This window comes from Galleria mellonella, unplaced genomic scaffold, assembly GCF_026898425.1.
Source record: "Galleria mellonella isolate WM207_F2 unplaced genomic scaffold, CSIRO_AGI_GalMel_v1 utg21, whole genome shotgun sequence".
Taxonomy (NCBI): Eukaryota; Metazoa; Arthropoda; class Insecta; order Lepidoptera; family Pyralidae; genus Galleria; species Galleria mellonella.
Window position 1 is genome coordinate 3,409,817 of NW_026442037.1, and position 19,582 is coordinate 3,429,398.

General features: G+C 35.6%; 1 protein-coding gene across 11 annotated transcripts in view; it reads left to right on the top strand.

Moving 5' to 3' along the window:
* LOC113516486 (apoptosis-stimulating of p53 protein 1) overlaps positions 1-19,582 on the top strand; it is a 459,324-nt gene that overhangs the window by 319,669 nt on the left and 120,073 nt on the right. The window lies entirely within an intron of this gene.

Consider the following 19,582-nt stretch of genomic DNA (forward strand, 5'->3'; position numbering starts at 1 on the left):
GGTTATTTTTGTGGTACACAATTATTATCCTGATCAATGAAAGGTAAAATTAAAATTGTGGTACCGACCAATCTCGTTCAGTGCTAGTAGAAAAAGCTTTAGTTTTTCGAAAGTCCATTGGAATTCTCATTATCATATAGTAAATGCATTTTTTGTTGTTTTTTCTTATGCAACTTAGAATGGCAAACAAGCTGACGGCCCACCTGATGGAAAATGATAACCGTCGCCTATAGACATGAGCAGTATCATGGACATAACAGAGTATACTGTTTCGCCCATGATACCCCCCATGCGTTGCCATTCCTGAGGACTCAGGTGTTATTCCTCTATACCCAGTAAATTCACGCAATATCCCACCCTTCAAACCGAAACACAGCCATGCAAACACAACTGCTTCACGGTTGAAACACGAATGGGACATAGATGCTCAAGCAAACGACATCTGTACAAGGTCTCCCTTTGTGTATCCTTCTGGTGTTTTCCACTTTTTTTACTTACAATATTTCTTACTATATAAACTATTTTAAGATAGCTGAGTTGCAGGAGTCGCTTGGTCATAAATACAGAGATAAAGCTAAGAGACAATACTTGACAATTCACAGAGAATAAACGTCTAAATAAATCTTGTCAGATTATTCTGCAATGAGCATTTGTAATGGATTAAGTGGCCCAAAGAGAGCCGAGTTAATAGAGCTTGCAAACCGAGAAAATAGTAGCAGGTTTTAATTGAAAATTTATAATGCAAGTTCTATATTTAAAATGCTGGCTGCTCCCAACCTGCAATGGAACATCCTTTAATTTTCTGTTAGTGTCGTAAGAGGTGATTAAAAGAACTTAATTGACGAGGGATGGGCATAAGCGTCCCTCTTAAAAGGTCACCAAAGCCTAACTGCGGTTGCCAATATGCCTGCTAAGCGTGGAAACAACTGCCTTCTTAGGGTGTGTGCGGTCTTCACCGTACAACAATATTTCATAACTACCATTGTTGAATTTTAATTTTGTTATATTAAATCGAATCGTTTATTTGTTCCATTACATTTTAGTATTGCAATATAAAATTAAGCCTTTAATTTCAATTTTCTCTTTGAGAGACCTATAAATGTTTTATGATGATTCCAATAAATTATTTGTCCTACTTTTTAAATTCGTTAAATACTCTTTAGCGTCGGTCTTTGTGTTTTTTTTTTTTTCTCTTTTAAAAGGAACAAATACACAAAGCATACTGTAACTCAACAGTATTATGGTGATCTTAGAACAACAAAAGGCTAAAGGCGTAATGACCTATAGGGTAAATAACCTCTCGTAGCTATTGCCCTCTATTGGCCTTTATAACTTTACTAAACATGATTTTATATACGAACTGAAGCCATCCAAACTCGAAAGAAAGATACAAAACGACTGATGGATAATTCACAAAAACGTGTATGGACAAAAGACTCCACTATGGGATTTAAACTCGATTTACAACTTCATGATATTATCTCCTTTATAGAACTGGTAGGATCTTTAGGTCTATTTAAATCTAATTTCAAGTAAGTGACTTGCAAATAAATGCTACCAGTAATCTTGAAAAATCTTCCATGCTTAGGTTTTTGTGCCCATGTTTTGGGTATTTAGCCCAAGAAACTGTAAACAAACTAATAGTAAAATTATTAGGTTTGGCCTAATATAATTATGATCTTAGGATTACTGAACCACAAACAAATGTTTCTCTTGGAATAATAATTTTTTTTTTACATAATATCTAATAACATATTATCCTATAATACGATGCTAAAAATCTTTTAAGGCCGACTGGAATTAAACCGTGATTTGAAATTTATTTTAAGTAAATATAATTTTTTTTAAAACTATTATAAAAGAATGTAAATAAAAATAATTGAAAATAAATTATTACACTCTTTGAGAATATTACACTTTGGCTATAGTGATAAACTTTGTAAGATCAGGCAGGGCCGGATTATCCATTAGGCAGTGTAGGCAACTGCCTAGAGGCTCCATCGGCTAACGCGCGCTATGACAAAAACTTTTTTCAAAATAGTTTCTTTAAGTGAAAATTTCATTTAAAGATTCGTATTTAATAGATACTCATTAAAAATATCATTGCCTTGTTTTTTTTTTATTTTATGCAACTTAGAATAGCAAACAAACTGATGGTTTACTTGATTGAAAGTGGTAACCGTCGCCTATAGACATGAGCAGTACCATGGACATAACAGAGTATACTGTTTCGCCCATGATTCCTCCCGTGCGTTGCCATTCCTGAATACTCAGGTGTTACTCCTCTGTACCCTGTAAATTCATTGGGGGTTAAATATTACTTCCTTGTATTTTAGTATATTTTTTAGTTATATTATTATATATATATATATATATATATATATATATATATATATATATATATATATACTATACCATATATGTTATACCACAGATAATATAATACTATATTCTTAGATTATATACATAGAGCATCGAGTCTCAAAAACGGGGAACAACTTTTTGTCTGCTAATTGTCAAATTAGCTAACTTGTTTTTTTTATCAGTGTTCTATATACTTTCGCACATAATGTATCTTGACGTATTATTTAAAATATAAAATTAGTGTTTACGCAATAAAAAAATGCAAAATTTTAAGACAAAATAAATATAGAAGTTATAAAGGAATCAGTCATAACTATTTAACACGCAAAAATGTATGAAAAAGTTGTTCTGTTTTTTCGAAGCATTTCTATGGAGACACTCTATCTATATAATGTAAGACTATGTTATGCTATATATATATATGCTTGTTACCTCTCTAAAATTAAGACATCTCAGTTTTGTATACTGTAAAAGGCAATCCATTTAGATACCGGCTATCAAGGAGAACTATAAATTGCAATCAGCTGATAAAGTAAGACATTAATGCAGTGGGTACTACACAGAACTGGTATCTATAACTTGTGGTATCTCGGAATGTCATTAACATGCAATTTAGAAAGTTATCAAGTTCGTATACTAATAAGCGGTGCTTCGATTATTGCTTTGTGATGTTGGGATCCTGTGCCCCAGTTCTGATGTGTGCGATGATTGCGTGCGATAACTTTATCAAACAAATGTTATGTGAGTCGTTTAAAGTTTAATCAGACATCGTAATAAAGGCGGTCGATTTTACATGTGTTATTATATTGCTTAGGGTTAAGGAAAAGAGACAAATTATTAGAACTATTGAGGATAGAAGGGGAAAAATGTTGGGACACTTGATACGACATGACGAACTTATGAACATTATAATAGAAGGTAAGATAGAAGGAAGGGGAAGAGGGAGACCAAGGCATAGTTAAACCAGGCAGATTAAGAAAGGAGTTGGTGTCATGTCGTATCAAGAGGTGAAGAGATTCGCCGAAAATCGTAGTGAGTGGCAAGAGTTCCACCGACAAGAGCGCAGCACTTAAATAGGATAGATAGATAGATATTAAATTGCATTAAGGTTTTTTTTTATCCAATTTAGAATGGCAAACAAGCTGACGGTCCGTCTGATGGAAAGTGGTAACCGTCGCCTATAGACATGAGCAGTACCATGGACATAACAGAGTATACTGTTTCGCCCATGATACCCCCCATGTGTTGCCATTCCTGAGGACTCAGGTGTTATTCCTCTGTTCCCAGTAAATTCATGCCATATCCCACCCTTCAAACCGAAACACAGCCATGCAAACACAACTGTTTCACGGTAGAAACACGAATTGGACAAAGGTACCCATGCAATCGACTTTTGTACAAAGTCTCCTTCTGGTATTTACAATAGATTAGCATTTTAACGATGTATTACTGAAAACATACCACAAAATGTTTTTATTATCGAGAAATTGACTCCTGATATATATTTAAGATATTATGTGTAAAAGCAAATATCTCACTGTGGAACGGTTAAAATCTGAATGAGCACGGAGCGGATCTTCTATTCATCTCGCACTTTATTAAAGCCGTATGAATATTTATCAGATGTAATATGAAATTGCGTGTGGATAATTTAATTTCTATTATTTTACAAGTTTGTTATGTATAATGTTTGATTAGTGGAAGGCTTTTATGTTAATTTTATATAGGAGTATATTAAGGACATTCGAACCGACGCTTTCTGGATTGTAGAATTTTTTTTACAACATAGGAGGCAACCGAGCATGCAGCTCACCTGATAGGAAGTGACTACCGCCGTCCACGGTCACTCGCAACACCAGCGGCATTGCAGGTGTGCTGCCGGCCTTTTAAAAAGGAATATGCTCTTTTTTTGATGGTTATGATGTCGTATTGGTTAGGATATATTGCTGCTGATATGCTGTAGGAATTATCTAATATTTACATTGACTAGCTTTTACCCTCGACTTTGTATCTGTGACCAGGATGTGTTCTTTCTCTGAAATAAAAGGTCGACTATGTCCTTTTTATAACTGGGTGGTAATTTCTAAGTGTGGGGGGAAAGGGATTGTTAATATTGAAGACTGAGAATTGAAGACTGAGAATTGAGAAAGACCCATTGCTAGCAATATACCAAACCAGGTCGACCTCCTCGCGGTTCTCCCTGGAACCTATCATGGTTAATTCCTGATGAATTCATTATGATAGGCTAACTGGCCTGTTTTCATTCTCACCTATCACCCTTCACTAGTGCTCCGCCAGCGTATCCCGTTAGCGCAGGCGGTGTATACCGTTTTCACCCAGCAAAAAAAAAAAAAATCGTTATTTAGAAGTAAGCTGATGTGAATTTTATTTAAAGTTAATGTAATTAAATAACATCATTTTCACCCATCAAAAAAAAATTTCTAAGTATATTTGCTTTAATATATTTTTTTCCTTTAAAAAAACAATAAAAGACAATAAAATATTAGGCTTATTGAGAACCACTCAACTCCTTTTTGAAGTTGGTTAAAATATTTTTCATCAGAAGGTGGAAAATAAAAACACTGTCAAGTTGAAGTACGGGGGCATTAAGTTAACGGCACCGCATCCAACAGGTAGGGTCCTGACCCCTGGAAACGCGTATAGGGTTGTCATAGAAAAAAAAACATATAATTATTAAACAACTTTAAAAAAGGAAAGTTATAAATAAATACTGTACAGCGCCATCTAGCCACTAATTCCAAACTAAGCAGATTTTATATTTATAAATACTGGTAAAGATATTTAAATATATACATATAAAATACACAGAACAGTACATACATATATACTTAAAGTTATTACTATGTTTTCGCTTGTTTAAGGTAGATTTTTATTTAAATTTTGTTTATCTTTTTGCTATTTTACAGTTTTGTAAAGCATAGAAGCTTAATCAAACTGTAAAATAACAAAAGAAATTAAATTAAATGAGATAAAATTTGTTTGCTTTGAAAGTGGTACAAATATATATAGAGGCATTTATAACGATAAGTTAAGCAGAATTAATTATTCCAAAACATGTTTTACCTTTTTCAATCAAGCCTCAATTTTTTTTATCTCCAAAAAAAATTGAGGCTTAATATAATAAATGTTCAAAATATTTTATGTATTAATTCTCATTTGTTTTACTGAATTAACTAACCAAAATTTTCGAGAATTACAGATTTTTGATTGCCAAAGAACACAGATATGACAACCCTATACAAATTGACGTAATGCTAAATCCTAGTCGTTAGGATCGATGTTTTTTTTCCATCGTGTTTTAATTTTTTTTTTATGAATTTCAGATTTAATTTATTATTTTCATTGTACAGTTAAAAAGTGAAGTTAGTATAATTACTTAGGATTTAGCTAAATGATTTTAAACCATATTGACACTAGACATAGGTAATATGGATACCGATCCAGTATATGGCGTGAATTTACTGGGTACAGAGGAATAACACCTGAGTCCTCAGGATTTTTTTATACAACTTAGAATGGCAAACAAGCTGACGGCCCACCTTATAGAAAATGGTAACCGACGCCTATAAACATGAGCAATACCGTGTACATAACAGAGTATACTGTTTCGCCCATGAAACCCCTCATGCGTTGCTATTCCTGAGGACTCGGGTGTTATTCCTCTGTACCCAGTTAATTTACGCCATATCCCACCCTTCAAACCGAAACACAGCCATGCAAACACAACTGCTTCACGGTTGAAACACGAATGGGACAGAGGTATCCAAGCAAACGACTCTGTTATGTCCATGGTACTGCTCATGTCTATAGGCGACGACTACCACTTTCCATCAGGTGGACCGTCAGCTTGTTTGCCATTCTAAGTTGTGTAAAAAAAAAATACTGCGTTCCTCTGGACATTGATTGCTGAAAAAAGGTCATTATCCATTTAGACATCGCCCATATCAGTTGTATATCTATTTTCGAATATGTTAAAAGTCTTTTATCCAATATTATTCTTTGGATAACAGACTTTTAAAAAATTCGTAATTGGAGTAGTATATAAATATTGCAAGTGAAATATTGCTATATTGCTAATCGACACATATAATTTTTATTGTAATTCAAGGAAGGCAATACCGCGGGATATAGTAAATTTTCATATAATAAACAGCAAAATAAACCTGCCATTTATTTCTTCACACTTCGTATCACTCTAGACGCGTCGAGATGCCACCGTCACGATCCCTCCTTCGGGAGTCTAACTTTATTTGCCCCTAGAGTTTTGGCAGTTGTGTAGGGCCTTTATGTTTTTTTTTTGTCAGAGTCACTTGTTTGTTTAGTCATTTATTTTAACTATACGTTACATAAATTCTAACAGAAATTAATATCTTCCAATTGTCTAGAATAAAAAGTAGGCTATAAACTTCTCAATCCAAAATATTAAGCGTATACACTTGAAATATTAATTTATTTGAAATATTTATTGCACCAAATGCATTAAAATAACTTTATACTCTTTTGTTGGAAAAGTGCATCTATGAATTTTAAAATACTCTTTTAATACTTTATGCCTTACTATACATTACATTTGTAAATTAAATGTAATGTAGTTTTTGACAATTATTATTGGTTATTTTGTTGCTTCATTTTTTTTTGTTTTGTTATATTTTATGATATCTGCTTGTTACTTATAAAAAATATTCAACACTTTTTTATTTATACAACTTAGAATGGTAAACAAGCTGACGGCCCACCTGATGAAAAGTGGTAACCGTCGCCTATAGACATGAGCAGTACCATGGAAATAACAGAGTATACTGTTTTGCCCATGATACCCCGCATGCGTTGCCATTCCTGAGGACTCAGGTGTTATTCCTCTGTACCCAGTAAATTCACGTCATATCCTATCCTTCAAACCGAAACACAGCCATGCAAACACAACTGCTTCACGGTTGAAACACGAATGGGACAGAGGTACCCAAGCAATCGACTTTTGTACAAAGTCTCCCTCTGGTAAACACAATGTAGTATTGTAGCGAATAAATTGAATTGAAAATTGAAATGAATTGTTATGTTTTGATACATCATTTAAAACTGATTACGTACTCCAAAGTCCACATGTACGAAGTTGCGGGCAAAAGTTAGTTTATTATTCAATTTAATAAGTACAGCAACCTATTTTATCTGCATCCAATTTACAAAGCGGACTCAAGGAGTCCTAAATTGGGAAAATTAATAACCAATAACGAATCAAAGGACCCATCAAATCTGACTGCGTACATAATTTAAAAGCTTGATCACTTTATAGCTGACTTTACTTTGATGCAATGAATCATGGTTTCAATTTCCATTGAATATCCATCGTTACTCTAAACTTTGTTATAGACTTCCCCCTTTCAACATATTTTAAAAATATAACTGGTTGGCAATTTGTCTTTTTTATATGATTTACAAATGGCAATTAAATTCGCTTGTATTTTCATATTTTTTTAAATCCATTACTTTATTCTCGTATAGGTCCCATAATAAGATCCCATGTTTATTTTGTATCAATTAAAGCTGTTGTGATTGTTTGTACAGAAAAAAAATTGTATTGAAGTAATCTCTTATAGGGACGTATTTTTGGGTTTTAAACTGTGACGACCACACGGTGTCTTCCCAGAGTACTATAGATTTTTACCTTTGCACTCTCTAACTGCACTATGTCACAATATTTATCTATCTATAAGAATTATTATTTAGAATAGATTTGCTAATGTACTACTGAGATAGCCAACTATTAAAGAACATGGTGGCACTATGGGCTTCTTTTTAAAGCAACTTAGAATGGCAAACAAGCTGACAGTACACTTGATGGAAAGCTGTAATCGTCGCTTATAGACATGAACAGTATCGTGGACATAACAGAGTATTCTGTTTCACCTATGATCATTATACATTGCTATTCCTGAGGTGTGAGACTGAGGTGTTTTTTTTTTAAAGAATGATAGTAGAATGGTAACCCCGTCTGCGCTAATGGTATACGTTGGAGGGGCACCAGTGAGTGGTGATAGGTGATATAAAAAGGCAGGTTAGTGGTCGCGATGAATACACCAGTTGGACATAACAGAGTATGACAGGGTATGTTCTCGACGGACCATCAGCACTTTTTATCACTTTCAGAATTATTATTTTTATTATTATTTCAGACATTAACTTTTTTTTTATACAACTTAGAATGGCAAACAAGCTGACGGCCCACCTGGTGGAAAGTGATAACCGTGCCTATTCCATGGACATAACAGAGTATACTGTTTCGCCCATGTATATAAGCGTTGCCATTCCTGTCACGTGTTATTCCTCTGTGTAAATTCACGCCACTGTCCACTGTTGGACATAAGCCTTCCCTTTAAGGGATGTTTTGCCAATAGTTCTACTTTTACAATACTTTTAGAATTACATAAGTCAAATCACCGCTTCACCATACCAAGATTCATTATACCCAGCGGATAACTTTCGTCCGAATTGCTCGAATAATTGGTTTACTCGGGTCACAAATTGATTTACACGAGTTTAAAACTGTACCCATCCTATCAGATTATTGGGGTTAATGGTCCGGAGATTATACCTTTATGTGGGCAATGAATTATTTATTGGCATATCTAGTGAGCGTTATTGAATATTTGAGTGAAACCGAAGGTATATTAGCGAGCTATCAGTTTTATGTTCGAGCTTAACTGCTCTTTGATGGGCCAGGGTTTTTTTTTTGATGAGTGAAAATGGTATGGCAACCCCGCCTGCACTAACGGGATACGCTGGCGGAGCACCAGTGAAGGGTGATAGATGAGAATGAAAACAGGCCAGTTAGCCCATCATCATGAATTCATCAGGAATTAACCATCATAGTTTCCAGGGGGAACCGCGAGGAGGTCGACCTGGTTGGGTATATTGCTAGCAATGGGATTCTCCGTCTCCAATACTAACAATCCCTTTCCCCCCCTGATGGGCCGGGGTTGTGAGAGCTCATACTGCAGTAGTCTCTTATGGAAACCACGTCCTTAATATTGAAAATGGAATTGTGTCTGTTTGTTACGTCCTAACGCCTTAACAGCTCGTACGGTCATTGTAAAATGAGGTGGACATTGTAATTTTTATTTCAGTTAATAAATGTTTAACAGTTAAATAGTTGTACTATTGTGATTATTTCTTGTAATTGTTTATATTTATAAAAGTTTACTGTTGTAATCTTTTGGAGGAAACAATAAAGAGTATCTATCTATCTATCTATTATGTTATAGTATACTATGTAGGTACGCGTACATTATATGTTCAATAACAATCTCTGGGGAGAAGGGATTGTTTGGATGGTTACCAGAGGGACCACGTGGAGGTCGATCTGATATGGTATACTATTAGTAATAGGACTGGTAGTTCGAGTTAAAAACAATATATATATAACCTGTGTACTGAATTCCATATCATGGTTTCCAGGGGGCCCACGTGACCATGTTATAACGTGGACTACCAGTCCTATTGCAAACAGTATACCCTATCAGGTCGACCTCCCCGTGGTCCCCCTGGAAACCATCGTGTTGAATTCCAAGTATATTCATCAAGATAGGCATACTGTCCTGTCTTTTCATTCTCACCTATCGTCCCTCACTGGTGCCCCGCTAGCGTATACCATTAGCGCAGGCGGGGTTACCATTCCATTATCATCCATTAAAAAAAACACGAAACGCTGTGTTTTCATGACATTGAAATAAAAATATGCCTGACAAGTGGTCGTGACAAGCCCGTGTCAGGTACGCGTCTAGGGAGTACGTTTCAATTTATCAAGGGGAAATATTTTAACCCTCGACTCGGGAAGGTTATATATTTGAAGGCTTTGTCTACACATTTGTATATCTATGGTGCCATAGGTTCTAAATTTAAAATGTAAAACTTTAAATGTAGACTAGTTTGGTTGGAATGGTTTTTAACTTAATAAAAATGTGTCAGGGGGGTTTTTTAATATGAATAATTAAAAATTTATTACGTATATTATGTATGTAAGCGCGTCCTTTGTGAATGGCTTTTTTACTGTGACTGTAATTATTAGAATAAGGTTTGTACGAAAGAAAATGTTTGAAAATTTTTACAGATGCGTGAAAAAATTTGCATTTAAAAAATGTGTGAGTGAGCGACAGGATAGAAAGTAGGGAGATATTTAAAAATATGGACAGGATAGACAGATTGCTGTTCAGTTGTTTAACAATGAATGAATAAATACACCCGTGCGAAGCCGGGGCGGGCAGTTAGTTTGTAATTTTATATGCATTTATTTATACATAGTCCGACAAAGAGCTAAATAGACATGACCTTTTCCCAGTAATGGGACACGATAATTAACAAAAACATAGTAGCAATATTCCGTAGCTTCGCTTGCATTAATTATTAAAAAGTTTTGTGTTAAAGTATATTGATAATTTACTTTATATTTGATTAATCATAATTAAGTAACAAACATCCAAATACAAGAGGGAAAGGGATTGTTAGCAATGGAATTTGACAGCCCCATTGCTAGCAATATTAGGCTCTATTAGGTCGACCTCCACGTAGTTCCCCGTGGAAACCATCGTGAACAATTCTTGTTAAATTTGTCATGATGGGTTAACTGACCTGCTTCATTCTCACCTATCATCCTTCACTGGTACCCACTGGTATACCGTTAGCGCGGGTGAGGTTACCATTCCATTATTACCCATTAAAAAAAAACATCTAAACATCTGTTCAAAGTGTCCTACATATGTAGAAAAAGTATATAGTATATAGTTGGTAGCTCATGGGGGGTATTATGGGCGTAACAGTATACTCTGTTATGTCCATGCTACTGCTCATGTCTATAGGCGACGGTTACCTTTTTCCATCAGACGGCCGTCAGCTTGTTTGCTATTCTAAGTTGCATAAAAAAAGACCATCTCTTTATTAAATTACATTCACATCCAGTCAAATTCTAAACAGAATTATGTATGACATTAATTATTCCCATACTCCATCCAAATTGAAGAGATTGCCTGAACTTTGTATTCAGTGGGCAATGAAACGTTATTATTTCTTTATAATTACATATTTTGAAAGTTTCCGCCGTTCGGAATGAGTTATAATGCAAACATTCTTGTATATAGTTTGTTGCCGGAATATAAATTACTGTTTCACGGTTACATACATTTTAAATTGTTATTTAATTACTTTATTAACTTTAAATAAAATTCACAGTCTCTGTTCGCGTTTGTTTATCCGCTTACTTCTAAATAACGATATGTTTTTTTTTTGCTGGGTGAAAATGGTATGGTAACGCTAACGGGATACGCTGGCGGAGCACCAGTGAAGGGTGATAGATGAGAATGAAAACAGGCCAGTTAGCCCATCATGATGAATTCATTAGGAATTAACCATGATAGTTTCCAGGGAGAACCGCGAGGAGGTCGACCTGGTTGGGTATATTGCTAGCAATGGGATACTCAGTCTTCATTACTAACAATCCCTTTCCCCAAATAACGAAATGTTAAACCTGTTTCATTGTCATTTTATGTCCAGACTGTAATTTAATTTTTGTTAACTATATGTAGTAGCTTTTAAATAGCTTAATATTTTTATATATAATTAATTAATAAGTTAGCTTGCAGCGATAATCCTATAATATAATCCTTTAAATATATATATATATATATATATATATATATAATATTTAAAGACTACAGTATGGGGTTCTTCAAAGAGGCTATATTAAGGTTTATTCACCCTACATTACATTTTAAGACCCCTAGTGTTGCAGGCGATTATAGGTTACAGCAACTGTTAACCATCAGACAGGCTGTATGCTTGTTTACCACCTTTGATCTATATAAAAATGAACATATATTTATGGCTTGTATGTAAAAAATCCATCCGGGTAAAATTAGGCGGGTCGCTAAATAATACGGTTTGAAATATCCAAACTTTTTAATTCATTTTCAATTAATTATTTGAAAATCGGAGAGTGTAAAGTCATCGTACGATAAGCATAACGAAGGCGGTCCAGAAACACTCGACACTAAAGGACGACATAGTTGGTAGCTCTATTAAAATAAATCATTGAAGATAAAAATCTATATGAGGGCACGTGTGAATGGCGGCTTCAGTGAAATATGGACACGGCCAGGACATCGATCGCGGCTCAATTACGCCCAGATTTAATTACTGGGCTCGCTGTGGTGCCCTTATGACGTCACAGTAATTTACGGCCGACCTGTCACCATCTTCACTTTTAGCCATACCTCGCCTTTTTATCCGATTCTCGAAGGAGGGTATTTGTGACACTGGCTCGTTGACGCAACCAGGATTCCGGCTTTAAGAATTTTAATAATTAGGAAATTGTTACTTGTAGATTCGGCCTATCCAATAAACTACATTATAATGTAGGGGGGGGGAAGGAATTATTAGCAATGAAGATGACCAGCCCCATTGCTAGCAATATGCCCTATTAGGTCGACCTCCACGTGGTTCCTGGAAACAAACATAATTCTTGTTGAATTCGTCACGATGGGCTAACTGACCTACTTCATCCTCACCTATCATCCTTCATTGGTGCCCCGCCGGTGTATACCGATAGCGCGGGTGGGGTTACCATTCCATTATCATCCATTAAAAAAAGACTACATTATAATGAAATTGGTGTAAAATAAAAATTGTAACTGTAAATTGTTAAAAACTATGTTATTCAATTATATCTTTAATTCTGTAATGTAATGGATAAACTCGACTGAATTTAAAAATTCTTTCACCTATAAGAAGTTACGTTATCAACTAGTAACAGAGGCTATATTATTATTTTCGAAAATTCTAATAAAAGCCGGGCCAGATTGTGACGTAACTGTTTTTTTTTAAATAGTGAAATGTCGTTTTTGGTATTAGAATCCAGAATTTTTTGATAAGTAAACGAATCTGGCAACCTTTATTCGAGTATAATTACATTAATATTGATCTCTGTGAATATTCATAACAAGGGTTGAGCGGTGTCAAACTTACTCAATCAGTGTTCACCGTGATTGTTTTAAAAAAAGATCTTCCAGCAGTTAATTTTAAACTTCTTCTTTATTTACACATATTTTAAATACACTTTCGGGATTTAAAGCAACTTAACTAGAAAAAGACGCAGCTCACTTTAGTTCTGTCGTGATCATAATGTGATATATTCCAAGTCGAAACATCGGCAATATAAGTAGTAAATATAGTAGATTATAAAAAGGGATCTAGATCCAGCAAGTGTCGAATAAATTGATTAATTGATTAACAAATATTAAGTTAGTTGATTACAATTATTTTGTTTAATTCTGCTACCATAAGTATGTGTGTGACTGCCAACACTCGAAGATTTTTTTATGGGTGATAGTGGAATGGTAACCCTACTTGCGCTATCCATATACACCGGCGGGGCACCAATGAAGGATAAAGCAAGCAAATTATTCACCATGGTTTCCAGGGGGAACTGCGTGGAGGTCGACCTAATAGGGTATATTGCTAGCAATGGCGCTGTCAAACTACATTGCTAACAATCTCTTTCATCTCAATACTCGAAGATTGACCACCACTATTGCTATCAGAAGTTACACAACCTATTGATATGATTATGAGCCATCATTTTCCGACAGTCATTTTGTTCATGCACGTTTTGTGACACGTATTTCATCTCTAAACGAGGCATCTTCAGGTAAATTATTAGATCACTACTTGGAGTCTAGTGTTAACCGTTCGGTATCCAAACAGTGAAAAAAAAAATTTAAATACCTTTCTCCATCCCGAATACTCCGTGTATACCAAAAATGTCGTTGAGACGTTACACTAAATGGTAATAAACAAACAAACAAATAAACTCACTTCCCTATGCACAGAATTAGTTGGAATAAGGATTAGTGAGGATTTTACATATTTTAATTTTGACAGGAAACAATTAATAAAATGCCTTTCTTAAATATATAAAAAAAAAAGTAATAGACGCGCCTGAAAACGGTTCAGACATAATCTTATCTGCGTTCATATTATCATATTTATTAATCAGTTCCCTGGCTAGTCAGGTGAAGTAGGCGGGTGTTTAAGAAAAACACATTTTTTACCCTCCACAGGCGTGGGGGTGTGGACGCCAAGTCAATGGTACGAGTGAGAGGGTGGCGCGGGATTAAATTTTGCGCCGCTATGTCGCCGGTTCGCGTCTTACCTCGCATTATGAGATGCGTTATGCGCACTGATTTCTTGTTGCGAGGGAAATAAGAATTTGGCTCGTTCACAGCTTATACCGCATTGTGGTATACATAAGTAATATTCTTACGTAATTGGATCCACGAGTCTTTTGCTCTACACAATTTGAAAGCCGCAGATGTTAAAGGCGACGCACATTAAATAAGTTAACTTGTTGATTGCAACCAAGAGTCGGTTCCGTGATATCTCATTCCCCTGGTGTTAAGCGATATCCAAAAGGTGGTTCTCGTTTCGTTTGATTTCTACATGTTTTTATTTAACTTGCGATGTATATTAGTTAGTTTATTAGATCAAATTTTGCAAGCTGGATTAAAGAAAGCTTCCCTGAATCGATTTTGCTGGAATTTTTCGTACACCTTTAGTTACGGTGATAGTACAATACAATACGCCATATTCTGTATTTTTCAAAATGACCGCCACCGCGTGATTGTGAGTATTATAAAAGCTTGATTTTAATTTTTTTTAAACAAACATGTTTAAATCCGCAGACGATAAAAGTGAGGCATATTAAATTAGTTATACATTTGTTGATTGCAAATTAGCGTGAGTTTTGAGAAATCTCATTCTGCTGGTACTTTTAAGCGATTTATAAACGAAGGAGTTATTCAATTGGCCTTGATTTTTTTATTATTTTTCGGGATTTGAACCGATTTTCACATTTACTTTTTTATCGACAAGGTGCACTTCTCTGAGCCATCTTATGTAATAATTGATCACACATTTTTTGAAAAGTTGAATCTTAAATTATTTAGAGTAGATAATGAATGTATTATGACAGATAATTTGCAAGCCTTTGTTTTTGATTATTATTTGTAATCTAATACATACGTACATACATACGTTCATATCTGTTACGCCTGTCTCCCATTAGGGTAGGCAGAAACAATGGAACGCCAAATGCTTCGATTCAAACAAACCTCTTTCGCTTCTTCCACACTCATCAATCTTTTCATACACGCTCGCCGGTTACGGGTACTTTTAATTTGGCCCTTCATCAGCACGTCGCCTACTTGGTCAACATACGTCCGTCTAGGGCGGCCCCTACCGACATCTATTTTGTAATCTAATACAATACTTATTATTATCTGCAACGAAAATATTGCGTAGTAAAAGAAACGATTATCTCGATAACTCACAATTAAAAAGTTAACCTGATTAAGGTCGCAGAAGCCATCGGAGTCACAATTTCACTAGGCATTGTGTTGGGGCATTTTTCTTAATTTTCCGTCAGAAGCTCGAGTGGAATAATAACGCGTCTAATGGGCTTTTTCTGGTCTTTTATACCACAGTATTTTCCACGTAAAATGTTTATACGATCTTTTCACAGTCTGATCTCTTTGAATGATGCCGTAAAGGTGGTATTGTTGTAATATTTGAACCAATTATTTTTTTCAAATCGAGGAGGGAAAATTAATTAAGAACAAAATATTAAATTTTCTGCACACATCTATTTTTCAACCGACTTCGAGATGGAAACGTTTCTTAATTCGTTTGTATATTTTTTTCTTTTTATATTTGTTACCTCATACATAGACTTCCTATGTATAAGGTAACAAATAAGGAACGGTCTTGAGCCATCTGCATCCAATGACTCCCTGCAATGCATTTGATGTCGTCACTCCATCTAGTGGGGGGTCGTCCTACACTGTCATTGCTCGTACGGGGACGCCACTCAAGAACCTTTCGTCCCTATCGGTTGTCGGTTCCTCAAGTTATGTGACAATGGGCTGGTCATATAACTAAATAACATAGAATTGTGTACATAATATTATATTGTTGTCACGTAAGACTATTTATGGCGTGGCACTTGAGTAACGGAAGGAAGTTCGGAAGTTAGGGAGGAAGTATGCTCGCTTCATGTCGTACTTCACTCCGCTAGGGTTGCCACAAATGGCTACTTATAATAATAATTATATAGTATATAGATATAATATTACGACTATCAAAACGTTTATTACATCTAGATAGAAAAAACCTCAAAATAATGATAGGGACAATAACGGGCCATTGTCCATTAAACAAACATTTATACACAACAGGAGCCACAGACAGCTCTCTATGTCGAGGCTCTTTCGACGCCGAAGAAACGGCTGCTCACGGGCCCATCAACGTTTAGAAATCCTCGGAACGGTGAGGTCGCTCCGTGAGGCCTGTGAAGAACCCAGGAAGCTTCTGCGCTACTGCGCGGAGCTAGGTTGGCTGTACTAGCCACGACTCATACGCACAACGGCCCAAATGAGAGGCTAAGCGCGGAAAACAGAGACTTTCTCACATTCACATTCACATTAGATATAATATTACTCATATAAAATGTGTACGTATGTGTAAATGTACGTACCGAGCTTGATACTTTCCTGTTACGAGTGGCGATACTCGGGTCACGAAGGCGCAGGGTAAGAAGGGGCCTATATTTTACTAAACTGTTATATTGTAGAAGTCCACATGACTAGTTAGTTTAGCAGCGATTTACTGATTTGTCTGAAGAAGCCTCGTTTAGAGATGAAGCAAAACGTGCGTGGACTGAATGGAAGTCGGAGATTGATGACTAATACAATTAATAATGTACAAACTTACAAAAAATCATGTTGTTTATTGAAACAAAATAATCTTTTTTGGCATTTTTGTTTTTTGTGTTTTATTATTTTATTAACAATTTCTAGGTAAAAATCTGATTTTCATCCGGCTTTAAAGCGAAAGTTTTCAATTCGGTTGTTTATTTTTTTTTAGGTTTGTTATCTCACGACTCTATAAGTTATAAACGAAATTGGATTTTTTTTTTCTATATGAAAGGATATACTTACAGATTGATCCAATAGAAATTTTATCTAAATCGTTTCAGTCATTTTGATTTAAAAACTAAAGTAAATTTTTAAATAAAAATAACTGTTTTGTCACAACTGAAATAAGGAGACTTTGTACAAAAGTCGATTGCTTGGTTACCTCTGTCCCATTCGTGTTTCAACCGTGAAGCAGTTGTGTTTGCATGGCTGTGTTTCGGTTTGAAGGGTATGAAGAAGGAGGATAAGCAGAATGAACAAGAATAACACCTGAGTCCTCAGGAATGGCAACGCATGGGGGGTATCATGGGTGAAATAGTATACTCTGTTATGTCCATGGTACTGCTCATGTGTATAGGCGACGGTTACGACTTTCCATCAGGTGGGCCGTCAGCTTGTTTGCCATTCTAAGTTGTATAAAAAAAAAACTGAAATAAGTTTTTTTTTCAACTTAGAATGACATACGAGTCGACGGCGTATCTGTTGGATAGTGATAAGCGTCGCTATAGACAGGAATTGTACCATAGATATTTTAGAGTATACTGTGTTGTTATTGTAATGTAAACTGGGAAAGGGATTGTTAGTAATATACCCAACCAGGTCGACCTTCTCGCGGTTCCCCCCTGAAACTATCATGGTTAATTCCTAATAAATTCATCATGATGGGCTAACTGGCTTTGTTTTCATTCTCATCGATCACCCTTCACTGGTGCTCCGCCAGCGTATCCCGTTAGCGCAGGCGGGGTTACCATACCATTTTCACCCATCAAAAAAATAACTTTTCTTTTTGTGGTACACAATATACATTATGTTATTACTTGCCAAGAGTTCTAAGAAAAAAAAGCCCTAAAATATGACTTTCTTAGAACGACATCAACTTGGAGACTATTTGAGTGGATCTCATATCATTGTCAGTTGGCAAGTTTGTGTGTTCGATTTATATTTACCGAGGTGTCTTTTGTCGGAATCGCTTCAGTTGGCGTTGTGACCCATTTACGGCCGAAAAAGTATGTTGAATGTCTTTGTATTTGGACAAATAAGAAAAATAAAAATTGTTGTCTTTTTATGTCAAATATTTTTGACATATAATATGAGAGTCAATTAATAAAATTAATTAAATTAAATATCAATCAATTTAAATATATATTAATTACATTTTTCAACTGACGTTACTCCGTTTTTGGGATTTTGCCTGTAACTGTCATGCTTCGCGTGCGGATTGGCACCCGTAGTTAGCTTTGGTAATGTTTCAAGAGGGACGCTGCTACCTATCTCTCTACCATTAAATTTCCTTAGCTAAAGGAAAGGAAGGGGTGGCACATTTTATGCCGGGACCACATGTTATATGTACAAATATATATATGTATAGACAGCTTAATAGGAACTATACAAGATAATATAGAACGTGATAAACTTAAGCCTTCAAGTTTTTCTTTCCGAAAGAGCTCCGGGAGAAATGTTTGCGGCAAGTTTCGGCTTATTTGTCTATTAAACTTGCTCAGTAGGACTTAACTAAAAATCCCTCGTACCGCACATAAATCAAGTTGGAAAAGATAATCTTTTCCTTTTATGAAACAGTAATTAGTTTCTTTTTGACATTATTAACTGTATATTAATGATCAGAACGTAATCATCATTATCAGTATATAAGCCGTTAACAGTCCACTGCTGGACATAAGTCTCCCCCATTAAGAGTGGGGGGGTTAATGGGTGATAATAGAATGGTAACCCCACCCGCGCTATCGGTATACATCGGCGGGGCACCAGTGAAGGATGATAGGTGAGGATGAAGTAAGTCAGTTAGCCCATCGTGACGAATTCAACATGAATTGTGGAGGTCGACCTAATAGGGCATATTGCTAGCAATGGGGCTATCAAACTCCATTGTTAACAATCCCTTTCCCAATATTTGCCAAATTTGGCAGGTGGGTTGGCAATCGCAGATAGGTTTTGGCGATATTTTAAGAGGAATGCTACTGGCAAAAACTCGACCATTAAATTCCCTTAGTCGCCTCTTATTTACATTCACGAGAAAGGAGGGGGAGGCTCATTCTATGCCAGAACTACACGGCTAAATAATAAATAATGTTACATGTGTAGGTCCCGGCATAGAATGGACCACCTTGCTTGTGGGTGTTGTAAGAGGCGACTAAGGGAGCATATGGTAGAGAGATGGGCAGCAG